We start from the raw sequence: 23077 nt of genomic DNA, 5'->3' as shown, positions 1-23077 counted from the left end.
AGACGCCTAAGATTTTTCATGAGCAGAAAAAAAACCGTGTCGTTTTGAACGAGTGGACGAGGGGAAACGATAGAGCCGAGGGAGCAGTGGAGCGAGGCCCGATAGAAGCGACTAGCGCCGAGACGAGCAGGGACCAAAGTTGAGCGACTTCCGGAGCGCGAATCGCGGCAATCGTTCAAAGGAATGGGGCCTGGTGACGCGCAACGCCGTGCGGAGATGCATCCCCGAAGACTCGGCGCTGAGAGGAACGCGGCGGCTCTGGACCGCCCGCGCCGCCGCGCAACGGCAACGAGTTGCGCAGGAGCCAGCCTAGGCATTGACCGCTTGCTGCCCGCGGCAGTAAACAAGCAGCGCATAGCAAACGGCTTCTCGGAAGATTGCTTGTTCAACGAGACGCCGGTGACACCGAGCTCGCCAGGTAATTGGCTGCCCACCGCATTATTATTATCGCATATCGAGCCTCGGCTCCAATTCACATTATTGTTGTCGCCGCCGCCGCCGCCGCCGCCGCCACTGCTGCCGCTTCTGCCGCTGCTGCTGCCGTTGCCATTGCCGTTGCCGTTGCCGGTGCCGTTGCTGTTGCCGTTGTCGTTGCTGTTGCTGTTGCTGTTGCTGTTGCTGTTGCTCAATGCGCTTGGCCTCTCGCAAAGCTGTTCATTCATCATGGGCTCGACTAAATTTGGATCAATTTGGTTTATGTTGTCGAATGAACGACGCTCTTGAACGTTCCCAAAACCCTTAGACGGTAGTCCGGTTGCTTGGAGCTCTTCGTCTCATTCGAGCATTTTACTAACACCGCTTTATAGCGCGCAAACGCAATTCGTGCTTTGATGCAGGACTGCGAATATGGCCACCGATATTCCAAGGCAAATTGTTGCGCGTTTGCGAATAACGGCATTGATGGCCCCTTTCTCGGCTCCTCATCGGGAAATACGAAAGGTTGACTGTCATCATTCATTGCTGATTCATTTTTACGCTCAAGTGTTTACTCAATAATAACGATTTGTATTACCGCTACTGATTGGGCATCCTGAATTATTATTTATTTCCTTCAAGCATATTGCCATTTATGACAAATGCATATAATTCATCGATATCGATAGATCGAAAATAACCATTTTTTTGGTTAAACGGTTAACCGAACAACGAAGACATCCATTCTCAAGTTGCTTTTTTTGCCTATATTTTTTTCAAGCTAAATCGATTGACTCATTAAACAAGATTTATATTTACACGTTATTTCTTGAGGATGTTGCATTATGTTCCGGTTTTGGCTAAAAATCAATAGAGAACGAGGAAAAGTAGTCTCTCTGTGATTGGTGAGTTTTCAGATTGGTACTTGATATTTGATTGGTACACTATCAAGGGAATAAATTGGCGCGAGATTTTGAAATAATTCGTTTTTTTAAGTCTCTTTAATGATATTGATACATTAAAAGGTATTAACGAAGTAGGCAAAACAAATGAGACTACACTCGCATTTTAAATGTATTTCATACCATTGCATTCCGAATGCTTTTAAAATGTTATTGAAGGCCTCACATCGATGTCCATAGATATTCATGGGAAAAATTAGTTACAAGTTTGCCTCGATGGTTTGCTTATGTTAATACGCACTTATAAAAACATTACATAGGAGAATAACGATTCCTAGAATGCGACTAGTCAATTTTGGAGCGTTTTATACAGCAATTTCCTTATAGAAAATATAAATCCAATGATGACGCCGAACTATTGTTTATGTTGATGTTTACATTGAAAACAAAATGTTGCGCGCGTCATATAACCAAACAAATATCAGTCCAACACTGAAAAAAGTCTGTATGAAACGATACTGATAAAGTATTTATCTTGAATAGAGTTAGTAGTCCATTTCATTTAGCAAAATAATTACAAATGTCTGATGTGATATAATATGCTACATATTTTATGTAAAAATGAAGTTGTCGTGATTTGTGATACAAATGTGATTATTTAACATTTTCATCAAAGATTATTAACGTTATTGAGTTCTGTAGCATAAATTTTTCATTTTTTTACGCGCATACATTTCGTACTTTTCATGCATCGCAATGGTAGACTGATTTGAAAGCGTAATGCTTGCTTCTAATCAAGGAGAATCCAATATAGAAAATAAAAAGGAACAAAAAGCTCGTATAACTCAATAAGCATAGTATGCGATATGTTACACGAAGAAAAGTAGCGTGGCACAGAAGTAAGAACAAGAAATGTAAATAAAGGTAATTTTTCTTCGATCAATTTTTAATATCATAATATTAATTTTACACAAGAGACGTACGACTGCAATTCCAATTTGAAAATAGTCAAGAATAACTTTTCAGTTTATCTTATCATCATTTGATTTTTTCTGAACATGAGCGTAAGAGTTTTGCGAATGAAATATTATGCAGATGTAAAAAGTTAACCAATATTCCAGCAAATAAAGCAGCCAAACCAAAAGCACATTGTAGTCAAACAATTGTGAAGATTCCTATACTATTTAAAATGATGATTCTCCTTATAAAAAGGTGATGCTACGTTGAAGCATTTTATTCGGATTTGATTAGCTGAAATATGGTTACGTTTATGTTGTTACGTGGCGGCAAATAAGCGTGCATATATGGTTTCGAGTTAAACTTTGAATAGTAAAATCTCAAAAACGTAAAAACAAGAGGCTGTTCTTTGGAATTATTCTGATTATTGTTTACTAATAATCGATAATCTGATATTTGAATATGCAATCGTTGTTCAAAGAAATAGATAAACTTGAAAAGATCTAAGATTATTTTCCATATGATAAATTATAAATTAGGAATACGTAAAACTGTTTTGCTAATGTACATTTTTTTATCATGACTTGTGTTTTTGAACACGTCTAACGTCACTATTTTTATAAATAATGTAGATTGTCAGTCTAATCTTAATTACAATAACAAGGATGGAGCCGAGTAATAATTTATGTGACGAAGAAGTAAACAGTTATTTTCATGAAAGCATTGTCGACATGTAATTTGTTTTAGAAATATTCCAAAAAGTATCTCAAGTACACACAGCGAATGCTATCTAACGTGAATTTAGTAGAAATATCAAGAGAAGGGTTCAAATCAAATACATTACTAGTATATTAGTGAATTTGAGGAACCAGAAATCGTTGACGTCAATAAAGGTACAGTTTCTGCATCATTAACCACAGATATCTAGCTCATGTAGTTTGACGAATTATCGGCAGCAATGGATACTCTATATACGGGCAATACCATATTCTCTTGCAATCAAAACACCCTATTAGACACGTTCTAAGGATCAGCAGAAGATTGAATGAGAATAACCGATAAAATGGAAGTTGTACTTGCCTGAGACAAATAAGATATCGAAAACGGAATACCGATAATAATAGTACATTACGATACAAGTGCGAAAAATTAGATTCGTGTCTCGTGTGGCGTTTACACCCGAGCGAAGCGAGACTCTTTCCCGAACATGTGCCGTACCGTATTTTTTTATACGACGTGTGGAAAGTGTGATTTTCAACGCACGTTTTCTACTGAGCGTGCGGGAAAGACACACTTTGCGCACGGAGTATCGATAAAATAGTTACTGATGATACTTTTTTGAAACGAACTTATTCGGATGGTAAATATAATTCAAATTGCAGATGGGTTATAATCATTGGTTACTATACTCAATAAATTCTTTTTATGGACATCCGAAATAAGTATTATGTTCACTGTTCGAAAGCTAAACGATGAATAGTTTTTCATAACTTTTTTTTTCAAAAAAATGCTCTTAAAGTATGGAAACTGAAATCATTAAGGATGGATTTCAATGGAGCTTTGAAAAACATAGATTAATTTATAGTAATATTTAATATAATATTTAATAGTCGATGGCAATTACAACATTTACAACAAGATTTTGCAAGATCCTTATAAAAAATTTGAAATTACGATAACAAAAGTAGAATGCACAAATCATTTATTAAAAAATTTAGCTCGTAATTTGAAAGATGTAGAAAAGGACGAAAACAAGGGAAAAATAGTTTTGAATACTATTTTTTAAATGAGGAGTGTGAGAGGAATGAGAAAAAATGAGGATGTGGAAATTGAGGAAAAGAAGTGGTAAAGCTAAGAAACAATATATTCAATTTACGGTATCTCTACGTACGGTGAACACTGAAATCGTGCTTCTTATTTTTATCAAAAATTGAAGAAAAATGAAATCAATTATGTTGAACTATTTTTGTTAGAACTTCGTTTTAAAATTTTTGTTTCTGAAATTTAAAAATTTATTTTTGTTAAAACTCTGTTTTAACAAAAACTAGTTAGTAGAAAAAGAACTAATTGGAGTATAAAAAATTCGCATGAATATGTCGATGTTACGTCTCAGTTTCTTAATGTAACATAAAAAACATTGTCTCGTGTAACCTCTTTTCAATATAAAAAGTTAAGTAATTTTTGACATTGAATTGAAAAATAAAAGAATTATATATATATATATATATATATATATATATATATATATATATATATATATATATATATAATAAAGTACACAGTAAGATGTTAAGAATTTTTTATGAAAAGTTGAATATAAAGTAAAATTATAGATTTAACATGTAAAAAGCTAATTAATATGAAAATAAAAAGAGAAAACATCAAAATGTAAACTCCCAAACAATAGGATAGCAAAGATTAGTTTGAATATAGAAAACTATTGCTGACAGCTTTGAATTTCAAAGAAGTTTACAGAATGAATAAAATTTGTTAATGAGCATGATTGAATTTTGTGTTACCTTATAAAAACAAATTTATTTTCTAATATGGCATTTATCCAAGCTATAATATGGGTTATCAGAACGGAAAGAAAAGCTAAGAAGTCATACAAACAAATATATGGAAAATCACTTTTTTTTTCCAAATATAAAAGCAACTTTTTATAATCAGTCGTGAATTTTGCGATCTTTTTATTTAGACACTTGTAGATACCAAATGGATAAGTGTACCAAAAGATGATACATTTTAGAAAAAAAATTTCGTGTAAACTAGCTAAACTCTATATTACATGTTTGTTATCGCAAATAATAGATTCTTGAATAAAAAGACAAAGGTTTGTACGAGAGTTTAATTCTGTTATTAAAAGAGTTTTAAATCAAGTAGATGGAAATAAAACTATAAATGAAAAAAGGAAAAGTAATAAAAGAAAGTATAATGATTAATTAAACATTTCCTTAAAGCGAATAAAATTAGACAATCTTCTACAGCAATCAATGGCATGTGAACAAAGTAATGTACGAAACCATGTAGTTGATAGAACAAATTCCATAAATGAAAAATATGAAAATGTATTATTCAATATCAATGTATTATTTAGCAATAAAATATTGTGTCTGCAGTCTGAAGATACTTTTACTTTGAGGGAAGATGAATAGGTAAGCAGATGTGTGATTGATGCTTTTATGATTCTTGACTTGAAATGTTCATGGAGTTATCATATCAGAGTTATTACTACTGATATGACTAATTTTATATTGAATGATAGATGTAATATGAATAAAAGTTAAACTTGCTTTATGTATAATTTAAATTCACATTACACTAGGACAGTCTTTTTACTTTACTGTCGCTCAAATCATTTATGTCTGATTTTCCTTGACACAGCTAATGAGTTGATTTATCGAATTAATCTGAATCAAGAACGAAAGAAAATTAATGATCAGAATTATAAAAACAGAATTTTCAATGATTGTAAAGAGTATATTCCTGAATGTTTTATATTTAATAAACACTACTTATGTGAAATTGACTGGAAGAAGTATTGTATTTATATTCTTAAATACAAGACACTTCACGATGATACAGTAAATTATGGCCTATTTGTAATATTTTATATGGATCATTTAAGCAAAAGAATTAAAATACTTGCAACTTACTAGTATAGTCAGTAACAAGCCAATATTACAAATGAAACTATCGTTGTTCTCAAATATTATAAGTAATAATTGTTCATTATGTTTAAACATATCTCATCTTTGAGACAAAATTTGTACGAGATGTAACTAATGGATTCACGAATATTGCTCAAAGTATTGTACTTTAATTGATTAAAAAGAATACTATAAAATATCAGTTATGTTTAAAAATGGAATATACCTAGTCTAGTAATGAAAAGAAAATCTGAAATAAATGCATTCTAACTTCATAAAACTATACAGAATATAGTAGTAAATTAATAGATAAAACATTTATTGTAATCTCTGATATTAAATTGAAATCAAGTCCACAACATTATTCTTCACGTTATTTTCTTTTACTTGTTTTTTTTTTTCTATAAAAATATTTGATTATTCACGAATTCATTTTGAAAGTTATTTTGAAAGCTATCTATAGCTACTAGTAGTCAATTCATCTTGATCCATTTTTGTTTCTAGTACACTAAAGAAATAAAAAATATTTTACAACACGAAATGATGAAAGGATTATGAAACTTATGGAAACGTTTTTTACGTTAATGTATGCGTAATAAAATAATAATCTGATTACGAAAAAAACTGATGAATTATACTTACTTAGTAACCTCAAAATCAAGTAAATCAAAAACACATACATTGAGATACGCCTGAGTCGTCTGCTATACTGTTAACAACTCACAGCAGCAATTTTTTTTTCCTTTTATAAAAAAATGAAAGTGAAAACAATCTATACTTGGCTGAACTGTAGTCACGTGGGTAATGGGTACATACAAGCGAATCGGTAGCAAAAGTAGTAAATCGGTGCTAATAAATGGCTCGAGTTACGAACGATTGATTGAATTAATAAAAAATAAGACAATTCGTAGGCATAAGAAAAGTATAAAATCCACATTCACCTGACGGTCTAACCCTAAAATAATATGGTAAAATAATCTTAATCCACTGAATTTGTATGTTAATAATTCTAAAAAAATTTTCCTGAAATTAAATTTGTAAACGTAAATTTAAAGTAAAAATTGTGATGAATGAATAGATGAAAGATAAGAGTAACGTTGCTTACTAAAAGCGGAAATTAAAAAATTTAGTTTATGGAAAGACTGCCCCAAATGAGCCGAAACTGACTTCCAATGTTTTTTTTTCAACAAAATAAATCTATTGATATCAGAATATCGTACAAAAACGTCTTGAATCGTAGACAAATATGTTAAAAAATAAAGAAAACTTACTTGTGAAGCGTAGCTGATGGTTTGATTTATCTAGAAAACGAAAAAAAAGAAACAAACTTAGTGCGCTTTCCATTACCTGTAGCTAAACACCTAGAAAGTTGCTATGATATTAAATTTGAAATTACAATTAAATCTACAAATATAATTTTTATTAAATTTCTCTTGATTAATTGATATTGATGGATTTTCAAATTATAGAATTATTTGATATATGTGACGTATTTTAGAATTTTTAATTTCATCTCTAAGTAATTGTGATTTGATTCAAGCACATGAAACTGAATATTAGTACAAATGAAAGATGAAGTGAAGGAGGCTTGACGACACTAATATTTAAATAAGCTGTGCTGCGTGCACGTTTGTAATATATTTATATATTTCATTGAATTTTACTTCGTGACATGAACATTTGTTAAATAACCACTTAAGTTTAGGAAAAATATTCGTTATGACTTGCGCAACATTTTGTTTTCAGCTTAAACGTAAACATAAATGACAATTCAGAATCATTATTCAATTTTTATTTTTTTATAAAGAAAACCACTGTAAATAATGCTTCCAATTTAATTAGTCGCACTTCAGGTATCATTATTTATCTATATAATTTTTTTTTAATTAGAAATAGTTCAAGTAAATCATTGAAGTTAAGCTGCGACTATTTTTTTTCATTATGTTTGTATATCGATGGAAGACCTTAAATTAGTTAAATCTATTTATAATTATGCAATTTGTTTGAAATCATGTTAATTAATAAGTTGAGCATTGTTATTTGGTTTGTCACATCAGAATTGTGTACGTTTTCACATTTGGTCTTCATTTTAAGTCTCATCTGCATTTCAAAAACGTTTTCGATACTCCGTGCGCAAAGTGTGTCTTCCCCGCACGCTCGGCAGAAAACGTGCGTTGAAAATCGCACTTTCCACAAGTCGTATAAAAATATACAGTACGGCACATGTTCGGGAAAGAATTTCTCGTCTCGTGTACCTTTCCACCCTCGCTTCGCTCGGGCGTAAACGTCACGCGAGACAAGAATCTACTTTCCCGCTCTTGTATCGTACAATGTACTATTTCTTCACGGTATGCTATTTAAGTTAAATTTCCGGCATGCCAAGTTAACATGCGAGGAATGTGTATGTGCGTTAGGAAATAAGACTGGATTTGTTTTATATAAGTAGTAATTATACACGAATTTTTTAATTTTATTTATTTAACATAATATTTTTCCATTGAGCAAAAAAAATATATTACTACTAAAAATACATTACTACTAACTTTTGAGCGAGCGAAGAATGCGCATTTGCACTCGCTTCACCAGCGCACGGGAATTCGGCAAGTCATAAACATTGCGAGGGTCGTCAACGCGTGGGTTTTCCCCAACGTTTGAGCGCATGGGAAAATGCGTGCACGTTCAACTTATCAGTGTAGCAAAATTTGGAAAGTTGGTTCGTCATAAATTTTAGACTGATAATTATAAGCGCAAAGAAAAAATGTAAGGCAAGCTGTCGTAAAAACCTGTGAAGACATTTTATTGTTTGGAAGTCCAACATTTGCGGTTGTGCAGGTGCTCACCATATTGCTTATTTTCCTATTTATATTGTTTCCAACACATAACAGCAGACGTTCATTTTCTCCAGTTGGAGCTTAAAACTTGCACGAGTAACATTGACTCGAGTCGAACTTGTATTTTGCGCTACATAAATACAATTTGGCTTACTTTTATCCAAATTGAGCTATCGTGCTCATACAAAACTCTCGGGACAATAATTTTGTCAAGGCTGTAGCAGCAGCAGTACCAGGATTTTCGTAAACGCTCGTCCTACAATTTAGCGCGCCGAGAAAGAGTACAAACGAAAACGAGATAAAGTATGTCTGGTAATGTTGAACTTGCCGTACCTTAGGTGAAAAAATAATGTACATAATTCTTGCGTGAAGTTGGTGATTACGTTCTGACGTTATGTGGGAATTACCTACTTCTAGCACTCTTCAATGTATTATTTCCAACAAATTTCATATTTGATGTAGTCACTTTCATAAACCAACAAAAGTAACTTAATCAATCCTGATATATCATAAATTGATTGTGTAAAGCCTCAAATTCAAGCTGTTATTATAAATGAATTCGGTTTGAATCGAGAACTATGGCGGTTCAGGCCAAAGCCAAGGTCCTAACATTAGCTATATTTACTTTGATTTATTATAAATCCGCATGATCCGTGCAGCAAGCTCGGTGTTTTGAATATTCTTTAGGAGTAAACGATTTTTCTTAAATTGAAAGAAACGAAAGTACTATGAAATCCATAAGTTTCTTATGTAATAAGAAACAATCGATGGAAGCAAGTAACAAAAAAAGGAAAAGTCATATTACCTCCAATTCTGAAGAATTTTTCGTCAAAATAACATAACTCTTTTTTCACTTTACAATTAGCAAAGAGCACAACGCTTATTCGTCAAATCTGACACTACATAGAACTTACATTATTGACTTCTTATTTATATAATACACGTAACCATATTTAACTTTCCCCCTTGCACATACATGCAAACATTAACAAGTTATGAATTATAATTCCTGGGGAATTAGTCAAGGAACCAGATATGGCCCTATCATAGGGCGCACCTCGGAAACTGTACCCTTTGCGTACCATTTTATTTGGAGTATTTTTTAAAGCCTTCGCAAACTCGACGTATCGTTTTCTAAGAAAGTTTAAAATATTTTTTGTTGATAATATACATAAAACAATGTACTAGGAATACGTAAGTTGTTAATAAATATTCAGGATATATTCCTGACATACGGTTAGAAAGCAAAAAATTATATTTTTCAAACTTTTGAATTTTTTAGATTTTATTTTTGTTGAAAATTCGCTTAAGAATTTGTTCCTTCTAAAACAACTCAATTTTACTATTATTTTGGGGTTGAACATACAAGAAAACCCTTGGTTAATTCATCCGAATCGAGAAGATCACGAGACTATACTGGCTCTTTGACTAGGTTCGTGTTAGAAACGTGTGCGCGCGCGTGTATGTGTGTTTGCACGCGCGCGAATGTTTACGATCCTAAACCAGAAAATGAAATCTCTTCCCTAACCAAGACACTTTTAAAAAGGTAAAACTGTAAAGTAGGCCGCAAAACCTTAATATAGCGTTAAAATCAGTTTTCTTTTTGGGGCACGCAAGTGCGTTCAAACTGTCATTTGCATTGTTACCACGACGCGCTCATTTATAATTATTTGTAAGGAAGGGTTCGACAGAAAGTTGGCGCTCGTAGTAACAATCCAAATTGGACGGCTCCTAGTAATAAGAAGCTATCTCAACGGGCTTGTTAATATGACATTATCTCGCGATGAATTAAAAAAAGGTGTTAGTCCTGCGTTTATTTCAGAGGACCTATCTCAGCGTGTAATTCAAAAAGGTGCTCTCTCGGCGATCCATGCAAAAGGGTGCTATCTCGTGTATAAATAGTATTTAATACTTATAATTAATAATACTGATAATGCTATTGGTACTGATAATTAATATTACTAATATTTCCTTGCGTTGGCCCTCGCGAGATAATACCCTTTTCGAATTGCACGCTCAGATAGCACCTTTTTGAAATTACTATTGAATAGCACCTTTTTCAATTAACTGCGAGATAACACTATATTACTAGGAAGCGTCGAATTACAGTTTTCATGCGCTTGCAAGCAGCTAGAAAAACAATTATTTAAAAACTATTTCTAAGGTTTGCAGCTGATTTGCAATTTGCATAGAGTAAAATAACATTATAATAGTGATAGAAAGAGAGCGAGAGAGAGAGAGAGTGCAACGACGTTGCACGTAGTATCTCTTAACGAGTATAGGTATACAATGGCATCAGCAGTCATTGACTGCGTCTCACGCGCGAAATAGTCGGCTAGACAGTCAATGACCAAGCCTGATAGTGTGCTTGTTGACTTGAAATCCACAGTGGGCCGGCAGCATATGAGCATGTGTGCGTACGTATACAAAGCGCGGATAGCGCAAGCAAGTTCTGTTGCATGAGCTGATACAAATATGCAATGCCTGTGCGTGTGTGTCGAGATTAACCAAAGATTGCTGAAGTCAATGAAAAAACACTTGCTGTGCCAGCACGAAAGAGAGTTGTCTGTAAGAGTAACAAGCCCTATAGAGCGCTCTATTCTTGCACAGCTAAGCCGCGAAGCGATGAGCGATGCGCGAGTTGCGCCGCAGCGTCGTTGACCAGAGTAGATGAAACAATAGTAGGGATGAGACGCGCCAGGGGAAAGCAACGAGGGGAATAACATGTGCCGATAAAAAAGACTGTCGAGAGAGGGAGAGGAATACAGTGAACCCCGGGCGCCGCGGCATCGTCGTTGTATGTTTTTCTCTACCCCTTCTGCTCGCAACGTATCTTCTCCCACTGCGGCTCTGGCGGGCAACCCCTCTCTTCTCGCGCGGTAGCTGTGCCGTGGTGCCTGCAGTGTAGGTTGCTTGTTACGGCGACGTGGCTGTGTATATGCAGTGGGTGCCCCTCGGGCTCTCTCCTGCGCCGCCTTCGATAAGCAGCTGGAGTGGGGCATTTCTGGAGTCGCGAGTAACGCGACCCCACTCTTGTTTACGCCTGTGAATGCTCGCGAGCTGCTTCCCCTTGCGCCTGTACCCCTCCATCGGCGTGCTCACGTTGTTTTTCTGCCTATCTCTTTCTCCGCAGTAGACTCATTCCAGCTCATTCACTGCCGTACGCTGCGTCGATGTTTTTTGCTGGCCTCTTTTTTTCCTCCGTCTTATCCATATAGTAGCTGCGCTGTGCGCTCCATTTTTCTTGGCGTCTTTATCGCATCTCGGGCTTGGGTCTCGGACCTCGGGCCGCGTGTGCTGCACAGGCAGCCGGCTACGATTATCCTCTTGTGTCTCGTAGTGTCACTGCACTTCACGCGGGCACGAATCGCACATGTGGTACCACGCGCAATAGCAGTTCGCAGAGTCGACGGAGCAATGCCCTTCGAAGCACTGCACGCGATGCCTAAGGTAGCGCGGCAAATGCGAGTGTAAACAGTAGGTGGCAGAGGCGGAATATTCGCATGCGCGCGAGGCGAAAATCGCCATTTTGATATGAATAACATGTCGAGTGCCGCGTAAAGCCGCAAACGCGCTGGATTGGCGAGAGGCTATTCCGCGAGAGAAAGAGAGTGGGAGAGAGCATCGGCGGAACTGCGAAGAAAAACAGAGACGGAACGAGCTAGCAGCCAAGACGCTGTCGGCGGCGCACACATTCACAAGCCGCTGTGTGACGTAAAAAGCATAGAAGTGGAGAGCAAAGCGAGCTGAAAGAAGGGGAAAAGTCGCGCGCGCACACAACAGAGCGGCGACCAGACGCAAAGAAAGGTTCACGTGTGCGCGCTGTCCGTGTGTACACAACGTAGCAGCGGGATCCACCACGTACGCGCATCAGCGAGGGAGAAAGAGAGAGAGAGAGAGAGAGAGAGGAAACACGCGAGTTTTTACGTTGTCGGAGAGCTCGAGAGCGAGAAGCGAAGAGCTAGGCCAAGCGGCGCGGTGCGGCGTAGGCAGTACTGCAAGAGGCCGCCGTGACGACGCGCTGCACGCCCCGAGAGCGCGCATTCAGACTGCAATCGCTCGCTCCGAGTCGGAACTGCTCTCGCGGAAGCGCAACGTGCTCCGCTGGCTTTTGGCGCTCTTTCGCCGCACCTCTCGCGCGCGCTCCGTGCTCCGTCTCTGTCGCGCTCTCTCGCAAGTTCGGGCTCACGTGCGCCCGCCGTGCGGCGGTTGGGGACGCGCGCGACTGTGCTGCCCGCTGCTGCTGTTGCAAACGCACGGCACAGTGCCGGTACGCGCGCCAGTCTGACTCATTGCCAAAGACTGCCAGTGCGAGTCGTCGTGTGGGCGCTGCTATTCGGCCGCAGCGCCGAGCGATTAGCTGCTAGCTGCCTACCTCCATTCAGCAAGACCTGCACGAGCGCACGCGGACAGACGAGCGCAGCCGAGTGCGGATCAAAACAAACCCGAGTGCGTGCCTGCTGTGGCTGCTTACGCGCGTGGTGCCTGTAGCAGTGTGCAGACGATCCGTAGCATTGGCCTGGGCGAGTTCGCTCTGCCGCTTGTCGCCGTGGCCGCTGACCGGCTCGGTATCGGCGGTCCAGTGATTCATTTCTGTTATCCGGTTGTGTTGTCCTAGTGCGGTATCTCGACCGAGCCCGCGAGCCGGACGCCGCTCTCGCGTGTCTGCTCTGCAGCTGCAGCTGAACCTCCTGTTTTCGCCAAACTGACGCCAGATAAACGAGTACGTGGAGCAGCAGCAGTGAGTAAGCAATCAGCGTGCGTACGAGCACTTTTTTCTCCAAAACTCCCCGCGCGCACGCACGAGCACGTACACATGTGTACCGCGCTCACACGCACACAAGCCGAGTTTGCAGCTCGCCTTTCATTCGCCTCTGTCCTATACGTTATTATTATATATTTGTGCCATATTTTCCTCGTTCGACACTCGGCCTCCGTTGCAACTTCACGGCTGCGTATTCCGTTGTCATCTACCCCACTGTTTTTAAGTTGTTTACGTGCCAATTATTACACACCGCCAGCCGAGCGAGCCTATCTCCTATCTACAGCTGATATTTCAGTATTGATAGTTTTTTTATTTCGCGTTTATCAACCAAACTCGAAAACACTTGAGTGCTCGCCGCTGAGGCTCTCTCTCTCTCTCTCTCTCTCTCTCTCTCTCTCTCTCTCTCGCATACTCTCTCTCTCTCTCTCTCTCGCACACTCTCTTTCTCAGGCAACGTTCGCACACGTGCTTTGCCAATTCATTGTCCTTGCCTGCAAGTTCCTACTCTCTCTCTCTCTCTCTCTCTCTCTCTCTCTCTCTCTCTCTCTCTCTCTCTCTCTCTCTCTCTCTCTCTCTCTCTCTCTCTCTCTCTCTCTCTCTCTCTCGCTGCTTCGAAATTTCAAGCACTTTCGCACGCGTGGAAAATCACGAAAATAGTAGATGCACGTTCACCAGAGTATTGCGCGGTTTCTTTTTGCTCAAGTAATCATATAAGGCGTATTGGACAATGCGCCTGATTAGAAAGAAAATGGTTTAGAAAGGCGACGTCGATGACGCGTTAACAAACGTCTTCTTTTTTCGCTGCACTCTTGTATGAACGAGTCAGAATAAAGCGCATTCGAAAGGAGAAATTTCACGCGAAAATGCCTACTCGACTAGAAGAAAAGCGTACTTAATATTTACTGTTGGCCGCTTGAGATAGCGATCGATTCTTGCCTCGTTCCATTTAAGCACATTTGAGCGTGTGTACACTGCTTTTGCGACAGTGGTGCATCTCCGACAAATTCCTACAGGATTTCGCCAGTGTCGAACTGTTGGTTCTATAGCTGCTCTTTTGAGTGCGGTTGTCGCATCATACTCGTCGTTTGGCATTCGCTCTTGCTTCTTCGGCATTGTCCGTCGTAATGCAGGTGGGCCAGCGCCAACAACAAGTTCATTCGACAAAGCATCGGCTTGTGCGGGTGTGAGGCGGGTGTGAGGCGGGTGTGCGTCAGCACCGAGGCGACTACACGCCAACGAGGAGCAGCAGCAAGTGTCGTGAAATGATCTAGAGAAAAATGTAAAAGCGAGCGCGAATATGATTCGATAAACGCAAGCGCGGCAAAGAACGTTTTGAAAATAGTAATTGGAAGCAGGCCGAGAAAAACTTTTGTGCTAGAAAGTTGTGTAGCAATCATGCGCTTGTGAGTTCGTAAGAGTAACGTTATTTACTGCACTTAATTCCGGCCAGTGGAGAAACGATAATAAGAACATTGTTCCGACTGCATCAACGCTAATCAAATGTTAGTTATTCGTTGCAGCGAATTGCGCAACGAAACGCTTTCGTGCAATTATTCAGCAGTCGTTTCTCAGCCGCCATAGTTATATTAATTTGCGTATTCGCACCTATAGCATTTCTGTTTTGACAAATGATGGGAGCGCGGACTAGCCTGACGCGGTGTGTCTTGCAGGAATCGTGGCGCAAAACGAAAGAAAACGAAAAGCGGCGGCAGTCGGCCGAGGCGACGAAACTGTCAAACAACAGAGACGGCGGCCAGCGTCGAACAAGTGAACTGGGGCAGCAGTTATGGTCGATGAGCATCGGTAAGCTGGCTCGAATGAAAAGCAAAATACAATTTTTGGCATTGCGTGTCTCGAAAAATTTCCGAGAATCACTTTCACAAAGCCGATTAACATATCCAAAAATACGAACGGCGCGCATAAATTAAGTATGTTGTTTTGAACGAAAATATCCGAGTGAGGACACGAAGGCGCGCGAGAGGCCGCTCGTATTACGTGAGATTCGGCGCGAAAGGAAAGCATAGACATGGGCTGACTTGACGCCGCTCTTGCACTTTCCCATCGAAATGGACGGCGGCAAAGAGCCTTCTCGATGTTGGCGAGCGGTCCTTGGCTTGCGCTTAAAAGCGACGCTCGCCGGCAGAAACCAAAGAACCGATTAATCGAGCGGAGGAGCCGCCAGCGTTGGCTTGCTTTTCGGCGAACAATAACAGCGGCAATAGTCGCAGCAATAAGCGAGTTCGTAGGCAGGATCAGTTTTCTCGCGGCCGGCCCCCTTCCTCTTCGCGCCTGGTCGTCTCCCTCCCCGGCCGGCGGCCCCTCCAGCGCTCGGCGCAGTTTTCTGAATTTCGTCGTCGGTCGCGTCGCGCGACTTCCGTGAGAGGCGAAAGGGCCAGCGGTCGCGGGGCGAGGCCAAGGCGAAAGCGCTGGAGCGACGAAAGGGCAGAGGCGCAGCGGGCGCAGCGGGCGCAGCGGTTGATAAGAGAGGTCAGCGAGGCAAGATAAGGCTATCGCGCGCGGAGAGGCCGGCCGCGCGTCCGCCGTCTCTCGGCAGCGCGCGGGGAGCTCGCGCCGCCGTCTGCCACCTGTCTATGCTGCGGGGACAACGATCTCTCGCACGCGCGTTACGTAGGCGCGAGCCACGCTTCGCGGCTCCCTCTCTCTCGTGGCGCGGCCGTCACTGCCCGCGGCGCCAAGCAGCCGTCGTCTGCCGCGTTCCTCGCTCACTGGCCGAGCAGCATCTTCGGGCGTCGGTGCAGGTGGACCGCGGCGCGATTGATCGCGCCGGACGACGAGCTGCCGTCCCCCCGACAGGCGCGGCCTGCGAGCGCCTCGCGCGTACTTGTTGATCGGACTGTTGGCCGTTGGCGGTGTCGAGCGCTGACCGAGTCGCCGCGTTTTCGCCGTTTTCGCCGCGAAAGCCCGCAATTCGATGGCTGCGCCTCGCTGGCCAACGATCGCTCGTGAAAACGTTGCCGCTCCACCGAACGGCCAGTACGATCGCTGCGATTCGAGTAGGTTTTGCCCTGTGTGCGACACGGCTCTGTCGCGCGGTAATTGCGGTAATTGACTCTGGATGCAGTATTGCCGCGGCGAACGATCGCAAAAAGCCACGAAACGGCTGCTCTTCTAGCGAAGACTTCGATCGATCCAAGGAGCTACAATTTCTTATTTTATGCTGCTCGCGAGCAATTGTACAAAGTGCAATTGACGATCCACGGCGCAAAAAGGAACGGAGATAAACGAGACAGGCCACGACTGTTTCTCTGGACGCGCGCTCTCGAATCGGAGTCGAGGCGGAAGGGAGAACGCCCAGGGCTGCCGTGCGAACGGCCAACTGAGTCGGCGGAAGACAGAGAAATAAAAAAGCCTGGTCGGAAATGACGCGACGCGAGAGGAGCCAGGTCCAAGAAAATCAGTGAAAAAGAGGGACGTCGACAATGGGGGCACGGCGCTCTCGTCGCCTCGGCGGTGCCGACAGTTGGACGCGCGGGCCTTGCGGGGCTGGGCCAGGCGACGACAGCGAGTTCGGCAAGCGAGCGCCGCAGCACCGGCACTCGCCCGTGCGCCTATCAATCCGAGGCGGCGATTTTTTCAATAACGTGGCAGACGGCCAGTCGGTGCAGGCGCCGCTTATACTTTCGCTGGCATGCAATTTCCATTTGTCCGTGGGCGGCCTCCGCCAGCTTGTGCCTCAGCCTCCCCTCGGCCGTACGGCAGGCGGCGGCGTTACTCTTTTTCTTTTGCTCATTCTTATACGCTTTATCGTTGAATTGCGTCTATCTGTGCAGTCGCGGCGGCGGTGGCGGCGGTGGCGGCGGTGGCGGCGGTGGCGGCGGCGGCGGCGGCGGCGCGGCGAGGCGAGGCGAAGCGATGGCGTGCTGGGGGGGAGGCGGGGTGAGCGGCGGTGGGGGCGCCCTGCCGACCACCGCCGCTATATCTATATCTGCCTCTATATCGTCGTGTATCTGTGTACAGACGTATACGCGCGCGTGTCTGTGTCGGTAGCCGTGTGCCCGCTGCGATGGGAAATACACGATTATCGTATTGATCTACGAGAGCCGTGCCGCCTTTTCTCTCTCTTTGTCCTCCTTGCGCGACTTTTTTGCTCGCTTCTTGTTCTCCTCTTTGCATGCGCGCCTCGCCCCCTCGACTAACTGCGAGCGCAGGCGCCAATCGCCAGGCTTTCGCGAAAACTCGCCTAGCGGAGCGCGGCGTCGGCAAAAAATCGGGGCGAAATCGCGCTCAGGCCATCCGGAGAAACCTGCGAGATTGTCGCCTTTTTGCGCGCCGGACGCGCTCTATTGGGCTCGCAACGCCAGCTCGCTCCGCGCGCCTATTCATTTGGTTGCGCTCTCTCTTGCCCCGCGACGCGGCCGCGTCGTTGACTCCGCCGCGCTGCGGCGAATCGCGATCGCCTATCTGGCTGCGACTGCGGCTCGGCTCATTCCAGATAGCGTGCACGACGGTGACGGCAGTGGCTGCGCAGCCGAGGCCAGCTGCCTTTCCCAGCCGGCTCGTGCTTTTTCCTTCCGAGAAGTGGCCGATAAGAAGGCGCGCAAAAACAGCAGCGACTCGGCGGCGGTGCATGCTTCCACGCACGCGGCGGCTTCCTTTCATTTTCACGGGAGCGAGCGTTCCCAACGCCACGTCGCCGGAACCGAGCGCTCGGCAGCGCGGGCCCCGGCGCGGAGGCGACATCGAGCGCGGCGCCTGAATAATGGATGGGCGGCGCGGCGATCGGCCGGCGCTCGGGCCTCCGCCGCGCCGGTCGACGAAAGATAGGGCGCGGGCGTGCGCGGCCCGCCGCGACCCGAGAACGGCGGAGCGCGCGGGAGCAATGGCAGTTCAAAGCTCCTTGCCGCGTTCTGCCGCGTTCTGCCGCGTTATGCCGCGTTCGAGCGGCGCCCCCCTCCCGCTCGCGGCCAGCTCTTCCTCTCGGCAGGACGCTACGGCACCAGCTGCGCCTGGATTGCCGCGTGCGGCGATCGCCGGCCCCGGAGAGAGCTCCGCGAGAAGCCGACGAGTGCGCCGACACCCGCCTGGAATTGGGCGCGATTCGCCGGCAGAGGCACTCGCACGTGCAGGCCCGGCCGACGCGGCTAGGCATCGATTTTGTTGCCGCTTCAGTCGTTCTCCGGCGGGCTTCGCGACGCGACTCGGCGCGCCGATATTAAATAATTTTTCCGTTGGCCGATAAGCTGCTTCGCGGATAGGCACGGAGCAAGTCGATAAACCGCTACATGCCGGAGAATGGAATGGAAATGGGAAAGGCAGTTTTTGCCTGCAGACGCGCAGACGCGCCGCGGAAAGCGAGACGCGAGGCCGGCAGCCCCGGCGGCCCCGGCAGCCCCGGCAGCTTATTAATGCGCACTTCCAATTGGAATATTCGCGGAAGAGGAGGGAAAAGGAGAGGAGGAAGCGGGAAAAAACGCCGAGTTCAGTGGCAGGTGGAGGCGTGCGCGGGCGCCTCTGTCTTGCGAGCTGCTTCTATTCCACTCGTTCGGACGCGAGGCGTTGATTCGCTCGGATCCGTGCACTGCTTGCTCGCGCTTCGCCGCCTCGGCCGCGCGTACCGCCTGCCAACACCGGCAGCAGCCTCTTTGCCGTGCCGCCGATCGCCCTGCTTTTTGCCCTTGATCTGCGCTGCGTGAGACTGCGCTGCTGGTCAGAGCCTCCTACACATCCCAGCAGCTTTAATTTATTCGATCGATTTCCTTCTTGCAGGTACTCTGATGGACTCTGCAGCCAATGAGCTTCGCCTGTCACTCGACTGCCTCCGTTGCCGATGCCAGCCTCGCTAAATTGAAGTAAGCATTCTTCGCCTGATTCTATTTTTGCCTGCAGCTTTCCGTCGATAATGCGCGCTTTTACCCTGCGAACTGAACACTGGCCGATACGCTCGTCGCAGCCGATCGGCAGACGGCCGACAAATGCAACGTCGCTCCGTCCAAATGATTTGTCTGCCGGCTTTCGGGAGCGCTCAAACTGCCTTCACCCAACGTTATCAACGTTTACGGCTCGTTTCAAATGTTCAACAGTTGCTTATTGCCCGACTTTTACCTTACTTTTCGTAGCTTACTCGACAACTCTATGTTGGTCTAAAACTTTTGTTTGGAACAGGTACAACAACTGTGACACCAACGATCATTGGCGGCTTCCGATAGATAACATTCGGTTTTTCCAATGCTTCACGGCATTTTCTTGACAATCGCAAATCTATTGATGTAAATAGCAAATATTTGAAAGTAAGCTGCAGAATTCGGTAATAAGCAATTATGCAACGTGACATTGAAATACGTAACACGTTTCAATTGATTCTGTTCCGACCATATAATTGTATAGTAGTTGCCGGCAGGCTGCCAGTTCTCTGGGCAGTCGGCAAGCTGTCGTGCTGGAAATGAGCGACTTCTGATAGTCGGCAGTCGGCCGAATCATTTTGGTAGCGCGAGCTTCGACAAACCGTATTCCGTTGACGACCTACGACAGATAGAGCGGGCCTTCCCTCGGCTGCAACTGGCATTAGCTGACCGCCTCTGGCTGAGATTTAGGTTGCCTGCTTTGATGTTGTTGCAGCATTATTAGAAGACGCATTCGCCCCGTTTTATGCTCTTAATGATTTTTTTCATTTGAGCATCCGCGCAGTTGGTAGGCCATACGCTATCGACAATCTGTCCGCGATTGTCGCGCGATTTCAGTCATAAAAACTGAAGAATCGAGGAAACGAAAAAACTATTGCGTAAACATGCAGCAAACGATAGGTGACATGGTGCTCTGCACAAACGGTCGTTCAAACATTGGATTGCCGAAGCGAAGGTTCCTGTTTTGAGAATACAATATAGGCGGTAACGTGACTACGATTGAAAACTGCCAACATTGCTGCCCTTCAATACAAAGTAAAGCTTAAAAGTGTCGAGCGTGTAGCAGCAAAATAAATGAATAACATGAGATCACACAAATAGAAATCAGAATGGAGACACAAGAGGGAGAGAAGGAGAGAATTTGATATTTGTCGGGCATGCGTTCCGCGACTTGGCCGCGCGAGGTCATAGAAAGGAAAAGCGCCACAGTGGGCTCGGACTCTTGCGACCGACAAATCGAAATGAGCATGTGAATGATTTTTGCATTTGCAGACGATCTCACACCGGCGAAGAAAGCGGCCTTTGCCGTACAAAGCTGACATTAGACCGAATCAATCTGATAAAGGCTACATCGCAAAGCCACCGTTATTGAAAAAGCAGACTTTCGGTTATTGGGGTTTTAGTTAAGTCAACAACGTACTGTAATGCCGAGCGTTTGGTACTCGTCAAGGCGCGTGAACATAGCTTGCTCAGCTATCTCATTTTATTTTATTTGCACGTCAATAGAAACGCAGCGTTTGCTTGTCGCGCATGTACGACTGAAGAGTTGCAGTAGCAGAAGGCAAAGTATAAAGCCTTCTTTTAGAAGTCCCGCAGGTCAAGGATACCTGTAACTAGGTCATACTAAAGCCCCTATCGTGTATTAAACGTTTAATTTTTTCATTTCGCTCTCTCTCTCTCCCCCTCCCTCCCTCTCCCTTATCGACATAGGCAACATACTTTTCCGTGTATCACAAGTTTTATTCGTAGCGCTCGACGTTTCAAGATGTTTGATTGGCTGCCTGGACAGTAAAGCGCAAGCTGCAAATAGCGTGATATAGAAGCAAAAATCCGAAATGGGGTCACGGTATTGACGTGTTATAAAATTAGGAATGCCCGTTTGCTCCTTTGAAACATTCACGAGCCGAGTTATTTTTCATCCTGGTTTCCGAGGCCAAAAAACAGGCTCGAAAGCCCCAAGCTTGCGCAAGCCCACCGAGGAGAGCAGCACGGCAAATGCAGTAAAAGTAAATGAATGGAATTTAGGCACCGGCAAATTCTTTCCGCTAAGAGCCAGCCAATTGTTGATTACCGTGGGGATTGCAGGTTCGTCGCAAAACTAAGCACACGAAGAGAGGCGATAGAGAGCTAAAGCGAGATGTCAAGTAGGGAAGGATGAATCAATTGGATACTTTAGAGTGTTTTTGCAAGGTGTGCGTCGTCGCGTGCAACGAGATCGAACCGAAGACCAGGCAAGATACGAATGAGGCGGACCCGCTTGCATCAAGCTGCTGGCGTGGAAGACGAGAGAGAGAGAGAGAGAGAGGGAGAGCGATGGGGCGGATGGGAGCTAGAGGAGGACGAGGGACAGACAGACAGAGAGACGGAGAGTACTTGATAATCGAAATTAATTAATTGGCAGCCGTCGCCAGCCGTTTCCTCGTCCCCCGCCTCTTGTCATCCTCAATTTTTTGCTGGCTTTCCCTCTCTTCCCCGGCAAGCTTCGACTCGGCTATTATTCCTTTTTAACAGTTTCCCCCATCGCCTTTAGCAGCTCGTAGACTGCCGTTCGGCACCCCTCCCACGCGTCACGCTCGCGAAAAATTCTGCCGCTGCCGTGCCGTTCCAGCGCCGCCACCTCGCCCATCTCGCGCTTACCGCTCTACGTCTATATCTGTACATTAATATCAAATACATACGTAGGTGCGCGTGCACGTGCGCTTAGCGGGGAGGGCTCCGCCCCGCTGCATTCGTCGGCCTCGGCGAATTTAATCACGGCAAAATTAACTGGAAAATGACAGAGACACTTGGCCTCCTCCATCTTATCAGCTTATGCACCCTTGTTTTGAGCTCGCCTTTGGCCATATTTTCGTCCTATGCCGATCGGCTTCCGGAGCCACATTGTTACTGACTCATTTCCTCAGTTCACTCGACATATGACGTTTTGCTTATTCGCTCTCCGCGGATTATTATGAGAAATAATAACCAGCGGAAATTGCCGTTAATTACTATGAAGCCCGCAGCTTGCCTTATTATGCACGCGCGCGCGCGAGAGAGAGTGAGAGAGAGAGAGAGAGAGAGAGAGAGAGAGAGAGAGCGAGAAGGGGGTTGGTGCGGGGGGCGGGGGGAGTGCGAGCGCGCGTTAGAGGCCAATATTTCACATTTATAAAATTCATTCTTCATCAAGCTTATTTAAATGTAAATGAAAAGTGCCTTTAAAAGCATTTTAAAGCATTTTAAATGCAGGACCACATTGAAAATGCTAAAAAAGCTATTCTGCATTCGAAACGGGTGCTCGAATAATGCAGCCAACGAGAAGAACGAGGCAAGGGGGTGGGTTGGAGGGACTTGCCAATGACGGTCGGATGGCACGGGCCGGGTGCTCGAGCGAGCAAGCGGCGTCGAGCGGAGCTGCAGTGGTTGCAGGCGCGCTCGATCGCGAGCAGTCGTTCCCATGGGCGCACGCCTCGTAAGAGCGCGAGATAATGCGATGCGATAGCAGAGCCAAGAGCGAGTGCAGGCGCGGCGGGAATCGCCAAGGAGTGTGGGAGTGCGATGAGATCGCAGTGTAAAAAGCGTGCCCGGAGCGCGAGCTGCAGCGGACAATTAGCGGCGCTCGGGCGGTGCGCGTTGCCTTAGAGCGCGCAGCGGAGCGCACTGGATCTGCCGGCTCGGCGTCGGCCCTCGGCACTGGCTGCTGCTTGTTCGCCCCCTTGAT

General features: G+C 44.5%; 1 protein-coding gene across 1 annotated transcript in view; it reads left to right on the top strand.

The window, feature by feature from the left end:
- The first annotated feature begins 8434 nt into the window (after positions 1–8434).
- Positions 8435–23077, top strand: part of LOC131665521 (uncharacterized) — a 271982-nt gene continuing 257339 nt past the window's right edge. The window contains exons 1-2 of the mRNA XM_058937443.1: positions 8435–13499; positions 19247–19329. The gene's annotated coding sequence lies outside the window, so the exon portion shown is untranslated. The remainder of the gene's footprint in view (positions 13500–19246; positions 19330–23077) is intronic.

Source organism: Phymastichus coffea, unplaced genomic scaffold, assembly GCF_024137745.1.
Source record: "Phymastichus coffea isolate CEN01 unplaced genomic scaffold, Cenicafe_Pcof_1.1 PCOF00003, whole genome shotgun sequence".
NCBI lineage: Eukaryota > Metazoa > Arthropoda > Insecta > Hymenoptera > Eulophidae > Phymastichus > Phymastichus coffea.
The sequence above is the reverse complement of the archived record's forward strand: the minus strand, read 5'-3'. Positions and strand labels throughout refer to the sequence as shown.